The sequence below is a fragment of the Anarrhichthys ocellatus genome, unplaced genomic scaffold (genome assembly GCF_004355925.1).
Source record: "Anarrhichthys ocellatus isolate YVR2014 unplaced genomic scaffold, GSC_Weel_1.0 scaffold36, whole genome shotgun sequence".
NCBI lineage: Eukaryota > Metazoa > Chordata > Actinopteri > Perciformes > Anarhichadidae > Anarrhichthys > Anarrhichthys ocellatus.
The window spans coordinates 742,328-764,423 of NW_022280066.1; the positions used below are offsets into that span (position 1 = coordinate 742,328).

A 22,096-nucleotide genomic window follows, 5' to 3' on the forward strand; every position below is an offset into this window, starting at 1 on the left:
GAGAGAGAGAGAGAGAGAGAGAGAGAGAGAGAGAGAGAGAGAGAGATCCTTCCCTCGTTGTTCTGAGCATCGCCACAATCAGTGTAATTGCTTAATCACTTTGATGAGGGAGGCTGGCCCGGACAGGAAGAAAAACACAAAAAAGCAACAGAACCCATCGCGGAATGTTCAGCTGCAATCTGATATAGTGAGGACACAGCAGCTCAGAATGCATGTTATTACATTGTGTGTTGGTTATGATTATGGTAGCTGTTTTTTTTCTTCTCTTGATGATGAAACATAACAGAAGCCCTGCAGCTCCCGGCAGGCATTCCAACAGCACAGCTTAGCAGGTGGGAAGCCAGCTGGGGACGATGGCATCGTTTTTTACGGTACACCTTTCTCGGCATCACAGCCATTGGGGAGGCGCTCTTTAGCGAAGCACTGAAGCCTAAAACGGTTCCAGTGGAGCTGCTAGTGAGTGGCAGTGTCCGGCTGTGAATGTGTGTAACTGTGAAGGGGGAAACAACCAAATAAAATACACAGGTGTTTACCTTCTCCTAAACTCACCAACAGTTAGTGTTAGTTAATTACTAATTTGCATATTTAAACATAACATATCAGAGAACTTACAATACAAAAAAAGATGTTTTAATGTAATCAACTGGGAGAGTTTAATGGTGATTGCTATAAGATGCATTTTTTTACCCTATTCAGCAGTATAGTGTCTTAAACGCATGGCATTTTTACAATAAATATCTTTAATTGTGTCTATATGAGCCAGAAATCTCCTTCAGTAGCACTTACAAACACCAAACTTTCCAGTATCCTTCCTATCTGTATTGTGAAAGTTTTTCCTGAGGGGTTTGTTCCTATCTTATTTGTAGCCTGATCCATAGAACATTTCATTGTTGAATGATAAAGAGATATTGAAAGTTCCTTCATTACACCGTTTGACTCTAATATGTAATCAAAATGAAACAAGAATTTTGAGCCTGGCTTTATCCAATGTCCACATAGTATCTGTTCTGGAAATGCAAATTAGCGCAAATCTAAGATAATGCCTTATTTGTATATCTAAACACATTTCACGGTTCTCAAACTTCTTCTGCCACGCCCCACTTTGGAGGAAAAAAAATGTTCATGCCCCACCGCCCCAGCAAAATTGTAACAAAATGGTCCATGTTGAATTTAAGTTGTATCAGAATTAGTGGCTGCAATGAGCTGCTTTCCACTACAGATCTTTTTAAAATGGGGTTGCAGACTTGATACGGCCACTCTCAATTCATGCTCAATGTTGATCTTAGATCTGTATTTAGTTTTGAGAGAGGCAACAGCAGAAAAGACGATCTCACGGAGATGTGGCGAAGGGAAGCAGAATGCCCACAGCCCTCTGTCCCATGAGTGGATGCTCCCTCTCCACACCGAGCCAGAACTCACTCAGTGTTTGAGCTGTAAACCTCAGCCTCCGGGTAGAGTCGGACGTCATCTCGATAATGTCTCTTCATTTTGCACACTAAGCTACACATGTGAGCCGCCAAGGATCTTGGCCGTCGCGCATGCTCAAGCGTAACCCGTTAACGGCGTAACGTAAACATTTACACGAAAGTACAGGCATGTATTCATGAATGACTTAGTTTTATGTCCGTGTACTTTGTAGTTTTGTAATATGTGAAGTTCTCAATAAAGATGCACTGCCGTTACCCATGCTGTGGCCAGTATCTGAAATGTGATGAAGTTACCAAGGAAAACACAGACACAATGTTATTGGATATTTATTGTAGGACTTTGGATGCTGGGAGCCATGTGCACAGCTGGGACAAAGATGTTCCTTTTAGTTCTCCCTGCAAACAAACAAATAGACAACTGCAGTGAGTGACTGATTGAACAGGCCAGATTGTAAGAATGTCTAATTAGTTATGTGGCAGAACAATATTGTATATATATTGCCAAGCTAAAGATAAAGGTTAATTTAAATATTGCAACAACTCACCTCTTCCTGTTTCCTCTTCCCAGGGTGTTTGGGCAAAAGAGTTCCCCAGGGGCTCGAGCACCCGTTTATAGTTCCGGGAAGTATCAACTACAGGAAGTAGGGGGGAAGTGAAGATATGTGTTGCTCTGTTTATTTAGATTAATTATTTGTTTATAATTTACTCTATTTCTATTCTATTGATGTTTGTGGATTGGTGAAAAAAATGTAAATATTTATTGTACATATATTGTTATCGATATACTTACCTATAGATGGTATGTCTGGGCGAATTAGAGTGACCAGGTGTATATAAGGAGCTCAGTTCGTTTGTGTAGGGCAGGGGTCGGCAACCTTTACTATCCAAAGAGCCATTTTGTCCTATTTTCCACCAAATAAAATTTGTCTGGAGCCGCAAAAGCTATTTGATATCACGGCTTATAAAGTGTTATATATAGTTATATTATATATACAAAAACTATAGTTTGTTGTATTTATGAAAATATAGAACAAGAATAAAGACAATTCTTAACATTTTATTGCAATACGTGTTATAACAATATCAAACTCTTATGAAGAGGAGAGTTTACAGAGGCCGGGGGTCTGAAAATTATGATTAGCCACCGGCAGGGAAAAGCGCTTGACAGGGGTAAAGGATTTAACTGCCTGTGGGAATAATTAACATATAAGATTTTGTTCATTCTTGCTTATAAATTATATTCTCTCTGAACACGTTTCTCTTTTTGGAGAGAGTCATGTGAGATAACTTCAGCGCAATTTCCCTGCTCTTCTTTCTATTTCCTCGTCTCAGCCCCGTGTGTCACGGTGTGTGTAAACCTCGCTCGAGTCAGGAAACTTGTCAGAATACCCATATTTGATTGGCTGAGCTGCATCACCTGATGTGATTTGCAATCCATTGGTCGGTGTGTTTCCTGCACCGCCGAACAAGTGCCGTAACGGCTGAATAAGAAGCGCTGGTTAAAGTATAAACTCAGTGCCTAATATGTATAATTCCGAATTATCTATTGGATTTAGGTCCTGGGTCCGGATCCGGTCCTCCAGTTGGGGACCCCTGATGTAGACTCAGGGAGCCGCAGCAGAGAGGCTGAAGAGCCGCAGGTTGCCGACCCCTGGTGTAGGGGAACTGGTGGAGACTAGTAGACACTGGTGTGAACTTTGGTGTGACATTAGAATGTAAAAATAAATTAAGCTCCATCTGAAGCCTCTTCTGGACTCCGGATCTGCTCATATTCCTCTATGTCCGCTCAGGCATCCTAACAACGGGACAAAACGGCATTATTTGTACAAACGGCAAAGAACAAGAAAAAAATGGAGTAAGCACTCTCTCTGCATATTCCGATTGGATAACGACGCGTGCCATGAATCTGAGCATAATATCCACGCACGGAGGAGATGCGCTTATTAATAATCCGTATCTCTATCATCTTTGTTTTTTTATAGATTACAACTAGCTATCACTAGATGCACAGTCAAGTGTTAAAAGTCAGAAATTATATTAGCAAGCACTTTTTAAAACTATGGTGAAAACTGAAGCGAGCAGTGGTCGGTAGAAGCAGAAAATCATGTTTTAGCCGCCTGAAAAAGATTCCACCTAAAAAAATAAAATGAAAATAAGTTCAAGTGTACACTTGATTTGTAAAGTTTAAATGCTTTACCTTTCCGTCCAACAGCCCTTTCTGCCCACGGAACCGGAGACGTTATGTCGCTCTCTTCAAAGCCAAAAGACTCCACTGACGAAAACAGCTGCATCGCCGGGTTTAGTTGGTTTTGTGTTATTGTGACTTTTGGATGCAAACTAACATTGCTAATATATAGTGTATTGCTTAGCTTCAGTGCTGGTACTCCTGTGTCTGCTTCTCCACCCTGGAGCGGGCTGTAGGTAACACACACTGACTATGGATATACAGGTAGTCGTCGTCACCCAGAAATGTGTTTCTTGAAGGGCTTGGCACTAAAGCGTACGTACTTCGATCAAAATTTGAAGGTTTGGATTTGAATACATAAAGAACACCACAAAGGGGGCTGCAGAATAATATAAAAACCTACCCTGGACCAGCCCTTTAAACTTTCAGCATTAATAAATACATGTTTCAAGTTAGGGACTCAAGTGATGGTTGTGGTGAGTAACAGAGTCTCTGCAGCACAGGTGGACACCATAAGTCTCACGCTGTACTCCCTCTGCTTCCTGCTACATTCCCCTGCTGCGTGTTTGCAGAGTCACCCTCATTATCATAAGCTGTTACATTAGGACTTTTCTACAAGGAGCAGACGGACACAAGCCCCCCAAACCTCACACACACACACACACACACATTTATCGTCCCTCCACAACCCCCCCCCCCCCCCCCCCCCCCCCACATTTCTCCCCCCCCCCCCCCCCCCCCCCCCCCCCATCCTGTAATACATACTCCTTCCTGCTTCCCCCAATCTTAAATGACTAAACTCAAGGCTCCAATGTGTGTTGTCTCGCTCCATCAGCTCCTTTACACCCGCTGATTGGCCTCTGTTTGGCATATTCCTGTGTAATATGAACGCTAGACACTTGTTTTTTTTCTTTCTTTCCCAGCCTCCGGTAAGATAACGACTATTAGCGTGAAGTAAATACCAGTCACTGCAACACGGAATAATTTGACGATCAAGCGAACGCGCCAGCGGGAATCGAGGCATTAAAACTCTGCGCAGTACATTTACACTCACTCTTGCCCTATGGGGCCCCTCGCTAATGAGGAACACTGCGATGAGTTATGGTGGTGGGGGGTAGGGGGGGGTACCCCTATCCCCCACCATAAAGTACTATGCAGGTGTGATAAACTAACTCGCACACGGCTATCGCCGTTCGTGTTCCTTGGCGGGCCATTAGCAAAAAAGAGTCTCCGTAACTATAACAGGAAGCCCCCTGAAGTGACGTAATGCTCGGGAGGTGGAGCTGACGTCCGGGCACCCGTCTCGCCAAAGTTTGGCCCCCTCAGCTGTGCCTTGAATGCAACACACACACACACACACACACACACAATCTGCCCCGCCTGCCGGTCCCTTTGAGAGGCTTACAAAACAGAACGTTTTCAGCCGTCAGGCAATTATTGCAATTTGAAGTTAGATTACACGCCTGCTACTTTTGTTTACCCCGCATCGCTTGTGGCCCCCTTTTTTTTTTTTGAGAAGCGGTTTCTCCTTAAAAGATGGATACGCTTTTTAGGTTATTAATGCGTTTTCCCTTTTTTTTTTTTTTTTTCTTACTGACAATGTAGCAGCGTTGTTTTAGACCTAATGATTGCAGAAGAGTTGACTTTGTTGCTTTTTTCTGTATTTAGTTCTTATTATAGGAAAAAAAACACAGGGATGGACTTTCATGTTATTTCATCATTATTCATTATGACTTTTCAATTGATTAACATTATTTGAATAAATGAATTACATGGTGGTCTAGATTTTGCAGTACTGATCATAATTACAGATGGAATCATTTGTCAATTCATAGCTTAGTGAAAAAAGGGATTTTGATAATCAATCATTTCCAGCTTCTTTTTCTTTCGGCTGAACAGGACATACTGTAGTTTCTGACATTTGTTAGGTTCAAAGCATGAATTGACGAATCAAGAAAATGTTCCCAAGATTAATCAATAATGATGATAACCTTTAGTTGCATTGCAGCAGTTAGATGTTTTTGGTTGACTTGGATCATATCCATGATGGCATTATTCACGTCCAGATACTGTACTGCTTAAAAGCCACCTAAAGACCATACAGGACCCCGTTACAGTGAATATAATTCAGAGTTGACCTATAAAAGCCTCTAATTAGAGTGTAGGCTGGCGAGTAACGATCATTTGCCTTCTGTAGATTATTTTATGGAGTTATCGATCTAATCATTTCGTGTATAAGTCAAAAATATCCATCAAAAGCTCCAAAATCTTTATAAAAGAAAAAAATGTTTTGACCAAAAGTCAAGAATACAGATTTTTAAATGACATAAAAGAGCAAAACTGATTGATGCATTGAAGAGCTGAAACACGCAAATTGTTACATTCATCAAAATTCTTCAATTCTGCGATCAAATAATGAATACACAGATTGTTTTAGTGCCATTTGACCATCAGTCCAGACCATATGATTTCATACCCTCCACACTGAAAGTTATTTTCTTAGCGTTCGACATTGTGGATTCACATTTTCTCCCTTCTTGGACCAAAGAGGGAAGTGTTCAGGCTTGCTGTGTGGTGAAGTTGGACTGGTATCATGAGAGTGTGAGTAAACACTCTGCTGGGAACACAGCTTTGATGACGCGGTACACCTGTTGACCTTTAATTTAGTCCGCCCAGGTGGAAGGCTGCGGAGCCACCGGGAAAAACAAAACAAAACAAATGACATGACTTTGCGAAGGAGTGCGTGGACTCGTGGTAATCAATGACACCCCTGACATTTAAAGCTCGTATCAATCAGCCGCTAATGGGAAAATCGATAGGAAGTCAGAATGACATGCCACTTTATTATTTATGCATTTCTATGGTCGATTCGCTTCATTCGCGACACCACCAATCCCCCCGGCGGACCCCGAAGCTGCCGATCGATGGCGCAGGTCGCAGCGGGCACGATAAAGCGCGCTTGTCCCTGCATTAGCAGCTAACCGGGGCCTGAGGGGGAGACCATGCTCTCTCCCGTCTTTGTCAAGGTCTGTGACGAGCATCGTGCAGCAGTGCTGAGAGGATCTCTCATTGATTCACCCCTGTTTTTTTTTGTTGTTTTTTTATGTGAGCGATGAGACATTCACAGCATTGCAATGCAAACACCCAGAAGCTACGTTCTCATTACCGCCCTGCAACTGTCACCGCACCGCTTTGGAGTTCAGGAAACGGCAGTTTTTCTCCGCATTGGAAAAAAAAAAAAAGAGTAATTGGATGACCCCTGAACCCGCTGAGATCCGTTCGCGACGGTCACATTCAACAGGCCTGCTGTCGGCCTAATGAGACGGCTGATTCTCCTGGACTGAAAGGGAATGAGGGGAATCATTTATTTGGCTGGTGAAAACATACGGCCCCCGCGCGCCCGGCCCTCACATTAGTTGGCTCCATTTCAAGTGCTCGGAAGGGGAGGAGGAGGAGGAGGAGGAAGGGAGGGCGGTGTGGGAGAGCGCAACAGTTGCACAAAAAAGACAAGCTGTTAGCATTCTGTAGCCGGCCACACTTAAAATAGAATATGAAAACGTGGAGCTTGCCAATTTAGGAGCTCCGCGGATAAACACTTTCACAAGGTAAACAGCAGCTAATGCCTTCTGCGATATTAATCACCCTCGTTGTAGTTAATGCTCATGTCGCTGTTTTGTAAATTAGCGGGTAGTCAAAGTGACCTTAGCTGTGATTTCACCCTTTTGTTGTTTTATTCTACACTTCCTATTCAGCACTGCCTTTTCTCCCATGTCATTCCCCCAATGCGTTTTTCATTTATGCCACTTTTTTTTTTTAATACTTTCAAAAAGAACAACAAAAGAAACCCGCGGAGCTGACTGTTTGATTTATGGCGACGCTTGTGAGAGGCCTCTGCGCAGGAGCCGAGTGTGAAGCTCGTGCACCACGAGATGCTCCACTTCCATAATGAGAGAAATAAATAAACGAGGGGGTCGTACCTTGTTTTTCTGGAACTATACGCTCCGCTCGCTATGTGGGGACATCTATTTTTGTATGCGTTTGCCAATTTAAATGCCAAGATGCCACACGGGCCCAATTTAGCTCCTTTTCTACCCTTTTGTAGGCATGCTGTGTCATTTGTTTGTTGAGCACACTCGGTGTACTTCTTCGCCCTATGGATGTATATAAGGGGACCAAACATGTAATACATGTGTAGTAAGGTCTCCTGTTCAAATCCCAGCTGTTGTCAGGGCTGCAGGTTTTGTTTTACTTTGATGTTATCTCTGTTGAGTCAGCACACATGAAGGCATGTGTGTCTTTTGTTTGGGGAAAGTAACCTCTTTAAATGCGCATGTGGCACCTATTCACCTCAAATATAATTCAATTAATTTATCGATAATCCCCTGGATTTAAATAGCTATTTATGTGCAAAAATGTCTGCTCCTAGACGTAGACTAGAATTTCACTTTTTATCTTATTATCTTGCTAATTTGAGGCTGTATTAGATAATTTCCAAATTCAACCTTCCTTGTAATCGGTTTGCATTAACTAGAAGCTGTTTTAGGATACCCATGTATGTATCTGGTGTTACAAAACGTTTAGTGTCAATACATGATTTGCAAAATTAATTTAAAACGAGGCATACTTATTTGCTCAAAGCTCAGTATTGTTTCACCTCTTGGTCACATTTGGAGCAGCGTAGAAATAACCAACCTCATAGCCATATTTGAATATTGACACGACATTCACTGCCCGTGTGTGAGTCATCTTCTGACTCCCAAGGATCCTACTTTTTATATTTCCATTTATTCCAAAGAAGCAGATACATGTCTGAGGGTCTTCTCTAAATGAGGTCTCTCTGCATCCAGCTGTGCTTCCTGCTGCCTGTGTCCTCTCTTCCTCCACTCGCTTCCTGTCAGCGACTAACTTGGAAGGAATGAGAAAGAGGAGGGAAGTGAATGAGAGCCTTTAGTCTCAAAGTGTCATCCTCTGGATTTGGATGTGAATTTAAATTGGCATAACATAAGAAATATGTAGCAACCGAGCAAACAGAGATATGTGAAGCTATGGCTAATAGAGGCTGTACATCTCTTTGACTTTAAAACCTGTATTACATAGATTGTCTTGTTATTAGTTGTGCAGATATTTGACTTTAATTTGGAATAGTGTTTCCTGTCCCCCGACGGACATAAAACCAATATTGACTCTCTTTTAGCTCTGCTTTGGTGTCCGCACACTCCTGAGGGGAAATATCTGGCTCTTTAGCTGCTAAATGCTCCACAAGCTAGATGCTAAAGTGTTTTTTGAACAACCCACAGTGGGTAAACCTTCGCAAAGGTGCACCATATAGAGCAGATCAGAGCAGACTGGGCTTTTTTTGGGAAGGGGGTCTTAAATAGACAGGCGCTAAAACGGAGTGTTTCAGACGGACAGCATGAGGAAAATAAAGTGTTTATTGAACATTAAAGTATGTGTAGATGACTATCGGCAGTTTTCCTTTAGTCACCGAGAGGCTAAGTGGGGGAGATTTAAACTTGCGGACACGTTGGCTGTAACGTTAAATGATTTCCGGAATCCAGTGGATGAGTTTGGAGTGTTTATTTTGTGGGCAATAAATAAACGTTGATTCCAGATAACATACAATTATAACTCAAGAAATGACAGTATTAATGTGAATAACGTGAAATAACGGTCAACAAAAAATAAGGCTCCCTCTCTCACCCCCTCTCCTTCCAATCCTTTTCCTAGTCTAACTCAACTGACGGCTGATAACCCCATTGTGGCTATCCCCAGCACCACGTGACTCAATCACCGGAAGAGCACCGGAAGTGACAAAAAAGGGCATACAAAACGACACAGGCCACACCTAGCTCCTACAGTATGTAAACATGTTCTTGTAGAAACCCCTTGACAATGAGCACCACATGTCTCCTTTAAGCACAGAATTCCAGAATTAAAGGCTCCGTGTTGAGTTGGGTGGCAACACTTTCCGAGTTCATCGCTACAAGTGACCCCTTTCACAATTGAATTGAGTATAATGTAAAAATAATGATTAGTGCAGCTTTAATGAGCGTGATAGATAGGAGAGTGTTTTATTTCCTGAGGTCCTGGAGGAAGCTTTTTTCTTTCATTTCATACAATTTTCAAACAATAATAAAGCATAAAGGAAAGGAGGATGTATAAAAAAAGGGATCACTTCAAGGATAGCGCAACACACCCGTTGTCTTTCCAGTCCAGTGAAGCACTACCACTAAGCTTTTTCTCTGTTCTCGGTTTTTCACACGTCTTAAGCCAAACTCACATTTGAGCTCCATCAAAGCAGTCCCTGTGACGCTACCCACTGAACACGGGGCATCAGACGGGAACACAGATAGCCTGAGAAAAAAAAAGTCACCGTACACACACAAAGCCCAGGCAGCCTTAGAGGAGCAGTGCTCTCAGGCCACACCGCCAGCTCCCTTTATGATCCCTAATGGGTTCGATGAAGAGCGCCAGCAGCATCCTCATCACAGGACAAAACCCACTTAATGGAATGTGATTCGCCATGAAAAAGGGGCGAGGAAGAGCTGCTTCTCACTCAACCCACTTATCCCATGAAACCTCTACCTCCCCACCCACCCATTGACATGGCGGAGGCTGGCGTGTTGATTCATTCACCCCTACCGTTCCTGGTGTGTGTGTTTGTGTTGGGGAGGCCGTACACACCACGAGAGACGCTGTTTGTGGCTTATCGGAGCGCGAGCCCCCAAGCACGCTCAGTGGCCTTGACCGGCTTCAAGGGGGATCGAGGCTCGACTTTTTTTCACCCGCCGCTGTTTTGAACTCGCCCCGACGCCTCGCGACGGCTTATCTTCTCAGCTGGAGCGCAGAGGAGTGTGCTGAGGAAAAGTTTGATGAAGTCTCAACTCAGACTCGGCTCTGCTTGCCGGGTCACAAATGTGGTTTCTGTCTGGCTTTGTGAAGCGTCAGTCGCTCACAGCAGCCAACCCAGTCATATCAGCTGAGGCGAGATTAAAGCTAGGGTTGGCAATCTGAAGAAACTAGCAAAAACGTATTTTTTACCAACAACAAACTTGAGAACAAGCTCAAGTTTTTGATTTAAAAAAAAAAAGAAGTCTTGGATAAAGCCACAACAAAAAGGGTAGGGATAGTCCATTCCAGTACCAGCGGAATTCTACGATTCTTATCAGATACCACGGTAAAAAACACTTAGAGTAAGTGTTAGGAAGATCATAATTTCCTCTATATTTTATCTTGCTGTGAAAACTGTTTTTATTTAGGGTTTCAAGGCAAAAACTAAATTTGACTCCAGAGGATTTCGAACATACTGTATTTCTTTAAACCCATCTCTCACAAGACCCCTGACTTTATGGAAGTGCAACACTTTCACTTAATAACTTTCAACAGTTTTTTAATTGTCGCTGAGTAAATTGTCCTCTCCATACTGGTTGCGAGTGATACTTTTTGCAGAACGATTCCACTGGAAAAAAACGGGGGACAAAGTGACAGTCCTCTGTGTGTAAAACTACAATAAGTTCAGCCAAAGCTAATAAGGATTCAGTCGTCTGTGTTAGCTGGCTCAATTTGGTGTCGTCATCCGTACAGCAGTAATCATCCACAATGGGTGGAAGTTACAGTAGAGGAGAAATGCCAGGGCGCACATATTCTTTACATCACAATTTCTAATTAATCTGGAATGTAAACAGTTGTTTTTGAGGCGCACATTTTACATTTCCAATGATTCAGACGTTCTTAGAATGTAAATAAAGTGCCAGAGTGGATGATATAAGTATTGCCCAATGTTTATTTTCATATATTTTCTAAATGCATTTGAGTTTCATATAAAGGGCTCAACACTAACTCTTAAAAGTGGTTGCCATGTTGGCAATCAAGCATGAGCTTTTGGTTGCGGGAGCTGAAAACATGGTTGCCAATCATTATGCAGGTATATGTCAGCTTAACAATAAAAATGTACCATAAAAAAATGCAATGCTTCATTACATAACCAAACAAAAATCTTTGTAGTTTGTTTTACCTGATAGTAAAGAGAATGTAAGTGTTTTCAGTTGAAGTGTCGACCTTTAATTCCTGGTTTACAAAATTCCCGCATTTGTTTGCGGGTGGAACTTTTCCCGCCACAGGGTAACACCTTAATGGCCTTCACCATCGCCTCTAAACTGAACACACAAGTAAACGCACCCACGCATGTGCCGCTCTGTCACGTGCCGCGTTGCCTTTTCTTTTGCGATAGAAGTAATTTCCACTAATGGCAAGAACCGTTTGCCAATTTTTTTAAATGGTTGAGCCCTGCAGTTGTTGCAGCTGAAAGGTGCACTACAAATAAACTCGCCTTGGACATTCAAGGACCTTTTGACGGAGTGGTTTTAATCCATTTTCCTTCCTCATGCTCTGTACGTGTTATGGCTTGTCAGGGGGCTTTTTTCCCCCAAGGGGACCCTGACCTTCACACAAATCATCGTGTAACATAACGTATCGACGGATACAGCGCACCATTCATCACGACCGCGCTCTACGTCCGTAACTCCTGTAAATGGTCGGTCACTCGCAATTTGAGCTGATTTGTTTGTGAGTTGTTTGCAGAGAACAGAGAGAGGACCATGTTCATGTCCACCAGGGAGCACCGTGGTGCTTTCAGGCAACACAAAGCTTCCTCCTCCTCCTGTCTGATGTTGCTGGAACAGTGAGCCAACAGCTAGCAGCCACATCAGCAGTGCAACATGACAGAGAAAAAATAAATAAATAAATCGGCATCCCCTTTCTCAGTGCCAGCTGAACAGCATCATGCTGACCTTGCACATAGTCCATGAAATCAAGTCACGACCCTGGCCTCACCGCCATCCAACTCCAACACACTCTTACTCTTGCCACCCACACACCTTGTCTCCGTGTAGTATTAATACGGCCTGACCTTGGCGGTTGTTCTTTCGGCGCTAAGTAGAAAAAGAGCACGGGGTCAAAGCAAACGTGGCCGGGGGCGAGGGGAACCGGTTCACACACTGGCCGGTGCTGCTAGTTGATCTGAGTTTTGCTTATCATGAATGTGAAGGCATTACGGACCTGACACTGAAGATAAGGCCCCTCTCTTCCTCCTGGAAGGAATTAGCCGCAAGCAAGCAATCGACACGGGTGGACACTGCTCAGGCTTTGCAGGGAGCAAGGTGCGACAGTGAATCATGAGCGAAACTAGCAGTGGTTTGCCACTCCAATTATGTCCAAAAATGCCCGCTTCTGTTGTCTGCCTTTTGGTTGTGTGCATGCATCTCTAAAGTTGACCCAAACTAGCTGTGATGACCAGATGCTAAAGGATTTTTTTTTAGCTACATAGCCACATGGTTAGGTAACATCTTGTATGAGCAAACACCGAGAAACGGGTCAGATGTCCCTCCACCATTTATTTCCTTTTACAATCCTCTGATGCAGACCGGGGAATGCTAATGTGGAACGCATCACGGGGCGATATTGGATACTCGAGCGGTGAGTGGGTGTCAGGGTTAGTGAATGGGCCGATGTGTAATCTCACCGCGGTTGAAACCCAGAGAAACACACAGCTCAATCTCTCAATCTCGCCCTGACGCGCTGTAAAGAAAAGCCCGACTCGATTGTCATGTACTCCGGATTCCAGTTTCCACGGGGGTAAAGCCGCTCACTGACAAGTATGAGAGAGGGGGGGGGGGTTTATCTGTCCCCTTACAGGCGGTTCATTATAAAACTGCTTGGCTACTCGCACTATCCCAGGAAAAAGATGGTGATTGCGGTTGCCATGAGGCTTGAGGACGGATTATGTAAAGGTTACAAAATGAACTTGGACAGAGTCAGTTTCTGTTTCTCCTCTTATCATTCTGAATTGCCGATCTTTGTAACCGTCACGTGGCCAGCTCTGACGTAGAGGACTAAAACGGGACACGGGAGATTTGGCTCCGCACAAAGACGTAGGTATAGTTCTCACAACTCTTCTTCTTGCCCGGTATACCGCAGGGGGCGTTGTTAAATGACACAAGTGGCTGGGCTGGGCACCGTCTTCACTCTACTGCAATGACAAGTGGCGTAACGGACCAGCTCCGGTGACTCGGCCTCGGAAAACCAATGGCGTGGCACCATGTAGGGCGACGGCTTTGACACGGTCCCAGAGTGGCGGGGGGGCAGCCAGGCGGAGAGGGAGAGTGCTTTTCCTCAGCAACGAGAGGTCGACAGTTTCTTGACTCCTTTCCCTTTTTTTGCCCCAGACACTTAATTCACTAAGGAGGAGCCATCTTCACTTAGCTAGGCAATATTTACTGCCCATTAATGACTCTGGAGGAGTAAAACATATTTGCAACTAAAAAGAGTTGAAATGATGATGGGAAAACTGTTCGCATTTCTCTGTAGCACCACAAAATATGTGTGTGTGTGTGTGTGTATTCTGATCTTTGGGTGAGGCCATTGGTTTGACTTTCCAGAGACGGCGTTACACATTCAAGGTCTGGAGGTCTCGTCGCTGAGCAGTTTCATTCATTCATTTTAATTGGAAGTTGCAGTTTTTCACACTGCAGTGCGACCGTGAGTTTACTGGTCCGATACCTTCAAAAACTATTTTGGGGGAAATATGATAATGTATTGAGACCAAGGACAGGTTTACATTTTTGTTTTTTAAATGCTCTTATTCGCTTAATGAATTAGTCGAGAAGACTGAAACCACGTTCAAGTATGCGCTGATAGCAGGAGAATAAGCTTGCCTGGCTATTTCATAGGGATGTCACAAGAACCGATAGTTCCGGACTAAGTTGATGCCAAAATTCAGAAAACGCACCTGTTTTTCCACAGTATTGTTCTGAATGCAGTCATTTGAAGGAGATGTAACAAAGGATTGTCTGTTGAAGAACACAGTATCTAATTGTTATCAATATGCAACGGTTTCTGACACCCTGCATGTGAGGACCAGGCTGACAAAAAAAGACAAACATGTTTCCCAATCATTTTCTAACTCTTCCTTGAATATATGGCAGCAAACAATATATTTAACTTTTTTTAAGCAAAAGCAGCATCACCGTTTTACAATCATCGATATTTAATAGTCTAATCACCTCAAATGAGAGCGTGTAACTGACTTTACTCCACTCCCTGGGTTTGTATCTTTTACCATACAACTGTATGGTAAGTGCATTAAACTTTCATGACCGATGGCTGTCAGCACTGGAAAGACACAAGCAGAGGTACTTTTCTTTATATAGGTCTCACCATATTGTACATCACTGAATTAAAGAATACAGCCTTAATAATTTCTGTCTCGTCCTACTTAATCTTCGCTGTCCTGCTCACACAAGATTGATCTCCCTCCTTCTGGATCTAGCAGTACAATCATATATATATATATATATGTTTTCTTTCACAATGATTTATGTTACATCTGCTGTTGTATCTGCTAATAAACAAGTGGATTTTGTATCACTCCTTGGCATCACTTGTGGCAAGCCCCTTTTAAACTGTGCCAAACATGACAATGACAAATTTTGCTACACTTGTTAAATTAATGGACATCTTGTTCGGGGTAGAACAGCCAACCTAACCTCCACTTTTTTCTTTTTTCTTTTTACTCTTTGACATCATTGTGATTGTTGAAGGTGGTCCGGCTTCTCTGCTGAAATACATCCACAGTGAATGTGCTGCGATATCCATGATGGCAAGAGACGGATGCTTCTGGAGATAAAGACAAATGGGCCCATGCGTGCCAACTCAGCGCAAAAATGCTGATTGAAAATGAGAAAATAGGAGGAGCTAATCATCCTTTTGATGAAGCAGTTGGGACGAGATGGCAAACCCACGCCCGCGTGTTTGGGTCGGTGAGCGCAGGCATTGACCAGTTGTGACTGCAAGTCATTTATAACCCAGTTGCTGCCTTCGAATTGAACAGGACTCAATCGGGCCAGCGCCGAATGCCAGCTGGCTTTTAAGGGCGGCAAAAAGAAAAAAACAAACAAATGAATAAAAAAAAAGAGGCCAAATTAATGAATGCCAGCAGAAGCAGACCCAGCTCTTACTCTGATTAAACATCAGTGCCATCAAAGGGGAGGAACCCATTACAGATGGATTGCACTGGCTCTGAGGCGACCTCTGCTTCTATTTTAAAGAGAGACATGTCGGCGAAGAGAGTTGTTTTGGTCTCTTGCCCCACACCGAGGATGTGTTCGGTCAAGGCGAGCGAAAAGACAACGGCTTTCAAATATATGTTGAGTTTCCATTAATTCTGTACAAAACAACAGCAGCTGCACTCAAACGGCTCAAGGGTTACAGAAACAAGAAAAGAGAAACGGCACAATCGCTCCTGAAAATCCATTATCGGTGGCCGCGTTTGCGACGCACGGAGCTCCGTGAATGAGGATCTAGTTGCTCAGAAATGTCAAATCTAAAAACCAAAAATGCCCCGAGAGCCCATGGAATATTACGCTCATTAGTGTAATCGCAGACAGCAAACATTTTTTACTCTGAATTAATGTGAGCCAGTTGGTAAATTGGGACACTTTTGAGAGATTTATTTCCGCTTGTAAGAAAAGTGTATTCCGTGCCTGTTTGCTTTTCAAAGCTCGTCACCCCTGGGTGCCTACCATCTGGTTCACCCATGTGGACTACCAGGCAAAACCTGTAAGCCAAAGACGGGGCGCCGAGGTTCCTGCCATCAAACCCCCGAGTGTAAAGATCGATTTTGACTACGCTTTGGCAGTTCCAGAAAAAGGGGAAAAGACGCCGGGCTTCTGAGCACAGAGTAATCTCCCCACACGACACAGTGTTTGACACATGTGCAGCCGGGGGCAGATTGTCGAGATTTGCGCACTGATCCGCCGCCGCACTGGCACCACGGGCCCCTCTCATTTGAATAAAGAAAAAAAAAGAGGGGGGGTATTTTTTTGCACAGCGGCGTGAGGCCGTCAAAACAGCCGATATGTCACCGTGAGGAGCGAGCCGAAAGGGTCGCGATCTACAGGGGACGATTCGAGGAGAGCGAGGGGCCAACGTGAATGACTAACGAGCTAGAGAGGGCGATGATTGGGAGGAAGGAAACGGGAAGTAATCAAGAGCAAACTGGAAGGAAATAGATGCAATTTGTTTTGCCTTGAATGACGTACTAATAGTCTCGTTCTGTGAGTCGGGGAAGACGAAATGAGACGAACACACAGTTCCATATCATTAAGATGAGTTATTTAAAGCGATCCTTTCGGGCTGCCATATGAGTCCTTCTGAAACGTGCCCCCCCCGTTGGAACTATTAACCAGCAAGCACGGTCGCAGCTTAATTTCAGATCAGCGACGAAGTTTAACTGGAGTAATGGTAGCACGGAGCACTCGCAGGGATCTTCCAGGCCTAATTATCATTTTAAGGTGGACTGATTGCAGTTCAAATAAGTCAAATGAGACCTTTGTTAATTAGCACACAAACCCTCTCCGTGGTGCATATGGCTTCTTTATTGCAGAGATGTAGTGGATAGAAATAAAAGAAGCCAGGTAACATTAGAAAGCACTTTTTCTTTCCACTCGTAAATTTGCTGGGCACAAAGACAAGCCTCTTATCACTAAAAGGTCATAAAGTCGCTGGAGGGGGCCGTTAAGCTCTCTCTCTCTCTCGCTCTCTCTCTCACTCTCACACACACACACACACACACACACACACACACATATCGCTGTGCCAGCACAGCAGAGGAGCTGAAATCACAGGGACCCACTTGTTTCCGCCAGCCGTGTGGGACCAGGAGCCACGGCGGAGGGAAAAGGGCTCGGGTCCGAAATTCTGCCAATGAGGACAAAAGACTTGAATCACCAAGCGAGGATACTCAACAAACGGTCGACAAACGAGGCGAAAAACGATGAAAAATCGATGCGTAGGAAGATTCAAACACTTTACAGCCTCGTCTGAACGAGTTACAGCTTCACGTCCAGCTTCACTCCCCTTTTTTCTAACAGTGAGTAGTAAAACTGCGAATCCGGTCCTTTCCTCTCTTCTTTTGACCCAGCGGGGAACACAGTGATTAATTACATCTTGGTGCATTGTCTTCCATCTGGCAGGGTTACTTATCTCTCCAGGATGAATGGCTGCTTAAACTGCTACCGTTTCATCTGCAAGTTGGGTCCCTTTGCCAGTAAAAGGGGTAATAACTTGAGTGCAAACGAGCCATTTTCTCCAGTAATAGAAATGATTTTTCTCATTAACATGTACATTCGCGGTACGTTTCATGATAAGCTGGGATATTAGCACTCTTAGACCAAAGGTCATTCCCTGAATTTGAGTTAAGACAAACAGTTTAGGAAGGATATGGTTAGAAGTTTGTGGGCCTAAAGCAAAAACATGGACAAGATAACGCCTTTTTTTTGTTAAAAATGTAGAGTTTAATTCACAAGCATGAAAACACACACTTTACAATCAAGATTTGCTGCTACAGCTCATAGCTTATGGTGGCTAATCGTAGCTAAAGTTTAGGATGATATCTGACGCTGAGGAAGTTTGGTGACTTCATGAGTCCTCACTTACCACAGTTGACAATTAACAGTTAACATAGTTAACTCGCATAAGTAGAGAGTCTGTAAAGTGCCTCAGTAATGTCTGTTATTCAGGTATCCAAAGTGAGCTAACATTAGCTTAAATAAATTAGCGTTCATACTCATGTTTACTTCTTGCTTTACTTATAAAACAATTGAAAAGTGTGTCTTTCACTCACTTTGTCAATTAGATAGCGATATCTAAAGTCTGCTAACATTAGCCAACATCAAGTTACCTGAGTAAGGCTCGAGCAGCAAAAGCTTTAAACGTATTGAATTGAGCAATGGAGCGTTAAATTCCTCACAGATGAAACTTTTCCCTTGTAAAAGGAATAATATGTTATTTCTTCTTTCAAAAAAAATGATATAGGCTGCCTTTAAGGCTGGCAAGACTTTGAAATTCTCAAATACCCAAGAAAGCTGCGCAATTCACGACGCACGGTTTGACCTCTCATCGTCTCCCGCGAGACAAATTGTTTGTCATTTCATTTAACCACACGTCTGATGAAAAACATTTCCGGGTCGCTCCCATGTGTTCTGCCGTTCGATTTAATCCCACCCGTGTACCACTCGCTTCGGTTTGATGCCGCTTCAAAGAAGACACTACCTATGTAAACACACTCGCATGCCGTCTCTTCAGCTCCAGCTGCGGTCTCGTCTAATGAAGGCTGCCTCGGTGGGAGCAGACTATAGATGGATATAGTCAAATAAACAGGTGTGGGAGAAAAGACAGAGAAATGAAAGGTAAAACAGGCTCGAGATTGGAGGGGGAGAGATGAAGGGAGAGGAGAAAGAGATATGCGATCCTTAGTGGAATGAACACCGTTGAGTTATTCATGCGGTCTCGAAGTGAAACATCAAAAAAACGGTAGAAAATATTGTACGTCTCTCATCTTTCTTTTCATTTGGGTTTTCTGAGAAGAAAAAAAAGCACAGCATGTAAATCTCAGTCCCACACACTGGTGAGGTAGTACTGTAGTTGTATAAAGAATACACAAGTTACCAGGTTCATTAATTGTCTGACATTTGTTTCCTCTACTTGGAAGAAACCTTTTTCTTTTCCTACATATCTTTTTCTGTCTTTTGAGTTATCCTTTGAGTTTGTTGAGAGAAAAACATTGCGGCAAAAAAGTGTTTGGATTGTCCCGAGATGGAACGATTTGTCCAACAGATTTCAGAAATGTATTGGATTTCTTTTGAATTATGGATTACTTGGTTTAAGCTAACAAACACTTGCTTGGAATGAAAAAAAACCTACATAAGTGCATACCTCAACAAAGGCTGCACCATCATCTTGATCTATTATTTTAATACGAGAAAAGTTTTTGAAATACCTCTGTGTAATCTGATCCACATCTGATCATGTTTTAACAATGATATGAATTTAATCTCAACACTTTGTTAGCTTAGTTTAGCATTAAGACTGCAAAAGGGGAGGCGGGGTTAACTAAATCTCCCTACCAGCATCTCTAAACTCACTGATGAATACGTCTCTTCTTTTTTGTTCAATCTGTACAAAAACCAAAGTGTATAAATGTCTGTAACTGAAACCTGAAATCTCCGCTGTACCAACCTCACGGTAAGGATGTCACAAGAACCGATGCTTTAAGTCGTTGCAATAATTCAGAAAACTTGTAATGTATGGCTGAATAGCTAACAGCTAATATTAGAGGAGCTGCAATTGAGTAACTATGTGTTCATATTAATATAACAACATTCAGTCAAAATTAGTATTAGTATTAGTTATAAATTAATCAGGATATGTACAAATGTAATCTTGTAAAATTTCGTTATTGGCGATCAATTTGAGGCGGGTCATCAGGGATTAATAATAAATAATTTAAAAAAAGGATGCAACCAGTAGTGGGATTTTATTTGTTGATTTTTTTTTGTTGTTGATTTTTTTTGACCACAGTATCACATTGGGTATCGAGAATCGTGGAATTTCACTGGTATTGGTATCGACTATAAAATATCTGCTATTGTGACATCCCTGTCCCACACTGATGACAAGAATCCAGGAAGTTACTGTGCCTGGCCAAAAATAAAGCTTGTCTTTTTTTATGCTAAGCTAAGTGGATGCCAGCTTCATATTTACTCTACAAACACGAGAGTGGCGTCAAATCCTCTCATCTCACGAGTACCAGTCTCAAAATGTTTATTTCATCATTTGCTTTAAGTGGTCAAATAGCTAATAAATAATGGAGATGATTCAATTGTTAGCTTTTGAATAGGCTAAAGTCTGTTTTATCGTTTCATTATTTGCTGCCCAGCACTGTATCAATTAAGTCTATTCGATGGAGATGAGCTTAAAATAGATAAGACAAATGTAGCAAATAAACGTTGGTGGGAGTGAGCCATGGGGCATATTGTTGTGGAAGTTATTCTAAAATAACATTCTTAAAATTGTTCATCCACAGCAGAGCCAGGTATTCTTGTCAATATTGTCTTTAGATTACAGACTGTGTTTTAAGTAATTTTGTCAGCAAGTAGAATATCTTTCTTTGACTTGTATCTCTCTACAGTACATTAAAACACACTGAAAGACAGTCTTGTCTTTCCAGTTCAACCTTTTATAAGAAAATCAAGCGTCCAAGGATAACTCATAGGTCCAACACTGTGCCTTGGCCCACGCTCTACCATTCCACCAAATCTCCAAATCTGACATATGTCGACTTTTATCATCCTGCTGAATAACGTACAAACGAATCGGACTGACATCATAGAAGCCTTGAAAACAACTAAATTCAATAAACCTCACAAATCAAACATGAGCACATAAAAACAAAACTCAAGGTTGCTTGGCTGCTCCCATAGTTCCTTTTAAAGACTAATGCGTCTCTGTGCTCTGAAGGGAAAGAACCTTAGCAGAAAAAAGCACAATAGAGCCACAGTGTCTGGGGAGGCAAGGCAAGAATGTGTCCAGGCTTTGATGTAGCTCGCTGCCCGCCTCAATGTGTCTGTGAATATTGAATCAACGAGGGCCCCATACATAGCACAGGGAAACCAATATGTAATTTCCCCCCAGACGCTCCCTGGGCCTTCGTCGGTTTGCACCCAGGAGAGAACAGCATTCGTGTTATAGCCGTCATTCAAATGAAATCCACTGATGTGGAGACCAAGAGGGACGCTCTACACGCTGGAGCATCTCTTTCTGTGGCTCAGCCTCTTGGTAACTGTGTAAAATGCTCCACATGAACTGTATAGTTCATGTGGGACAACATCATGTATGTTCACATGCTTATTAAAAGAGAAAAAAGCTCTTACGGTGGGTGGGACTATAGGCTGAATACCAATGTGCCACATTTGTCTGAAAAAAAGGAGGTTTTGATGTGAAAGTTTTTATACATGAGAAAACTAAAATGGAGGATGAAAGAGGGCGCATCACCTGGGCCCCCCAAAAAATTGCAGGTGCAACAGTCAAAAATAAAACAGGCCGATTCGTATGATATGTCAAGTGGAACAGTCTGGAAAATCATGAGGAAACAAGACTGCACTGACGAAGAGGAGGGAGTGTGGGTGGAGGAGGAGGAGGAGGGGGGGGGGGGGGGGAGTCTAATGCTGATAACTGGCATATATTTAAATAGAACTCACCCTCGTTGCCGAGGTGAGTAATTTACTTCACAGTCTTTTTTTCCATTTCAAGTGGGCAAAGAATGAAACCTGCAGTGCAGAGTTGTCATTCAGTTCTTATTAAAGTAAGCTTGGAATTAGTGCTGGGCAAGTTGACGCGTTATTATATTGTATTATTTACAAACCAAATGTTATTGCACTTTTGTTCATATAGCAGGACTTTTAAAATAAAAGTGCGCAATACACTAGTTTTGAATTAATTATTGAATTTTGCGCATAACAATGCGATTAATTGCAGAAAATCATGCGATTAATCGCGATTAAAAATTTGAATCGTTGCCCAGCACTAATAATATGAGGACGCACACACACACACACACACACACACACACACACACACACACACACAC

General features: G+C 42.8%; 1 protein-coding gene across 1 annotated transcript in view; it reads left to right on the plus strand.

The window, feature by feature from the left end:
* Positions 1–22,096, plus strand: part of alk (ALK receptor tyrosine kinase) — a 383,896-nt gene that overhangs the window by 2,351 nt on the left and 359,449 nt on the right. The window lies entirely within an intron of this gene.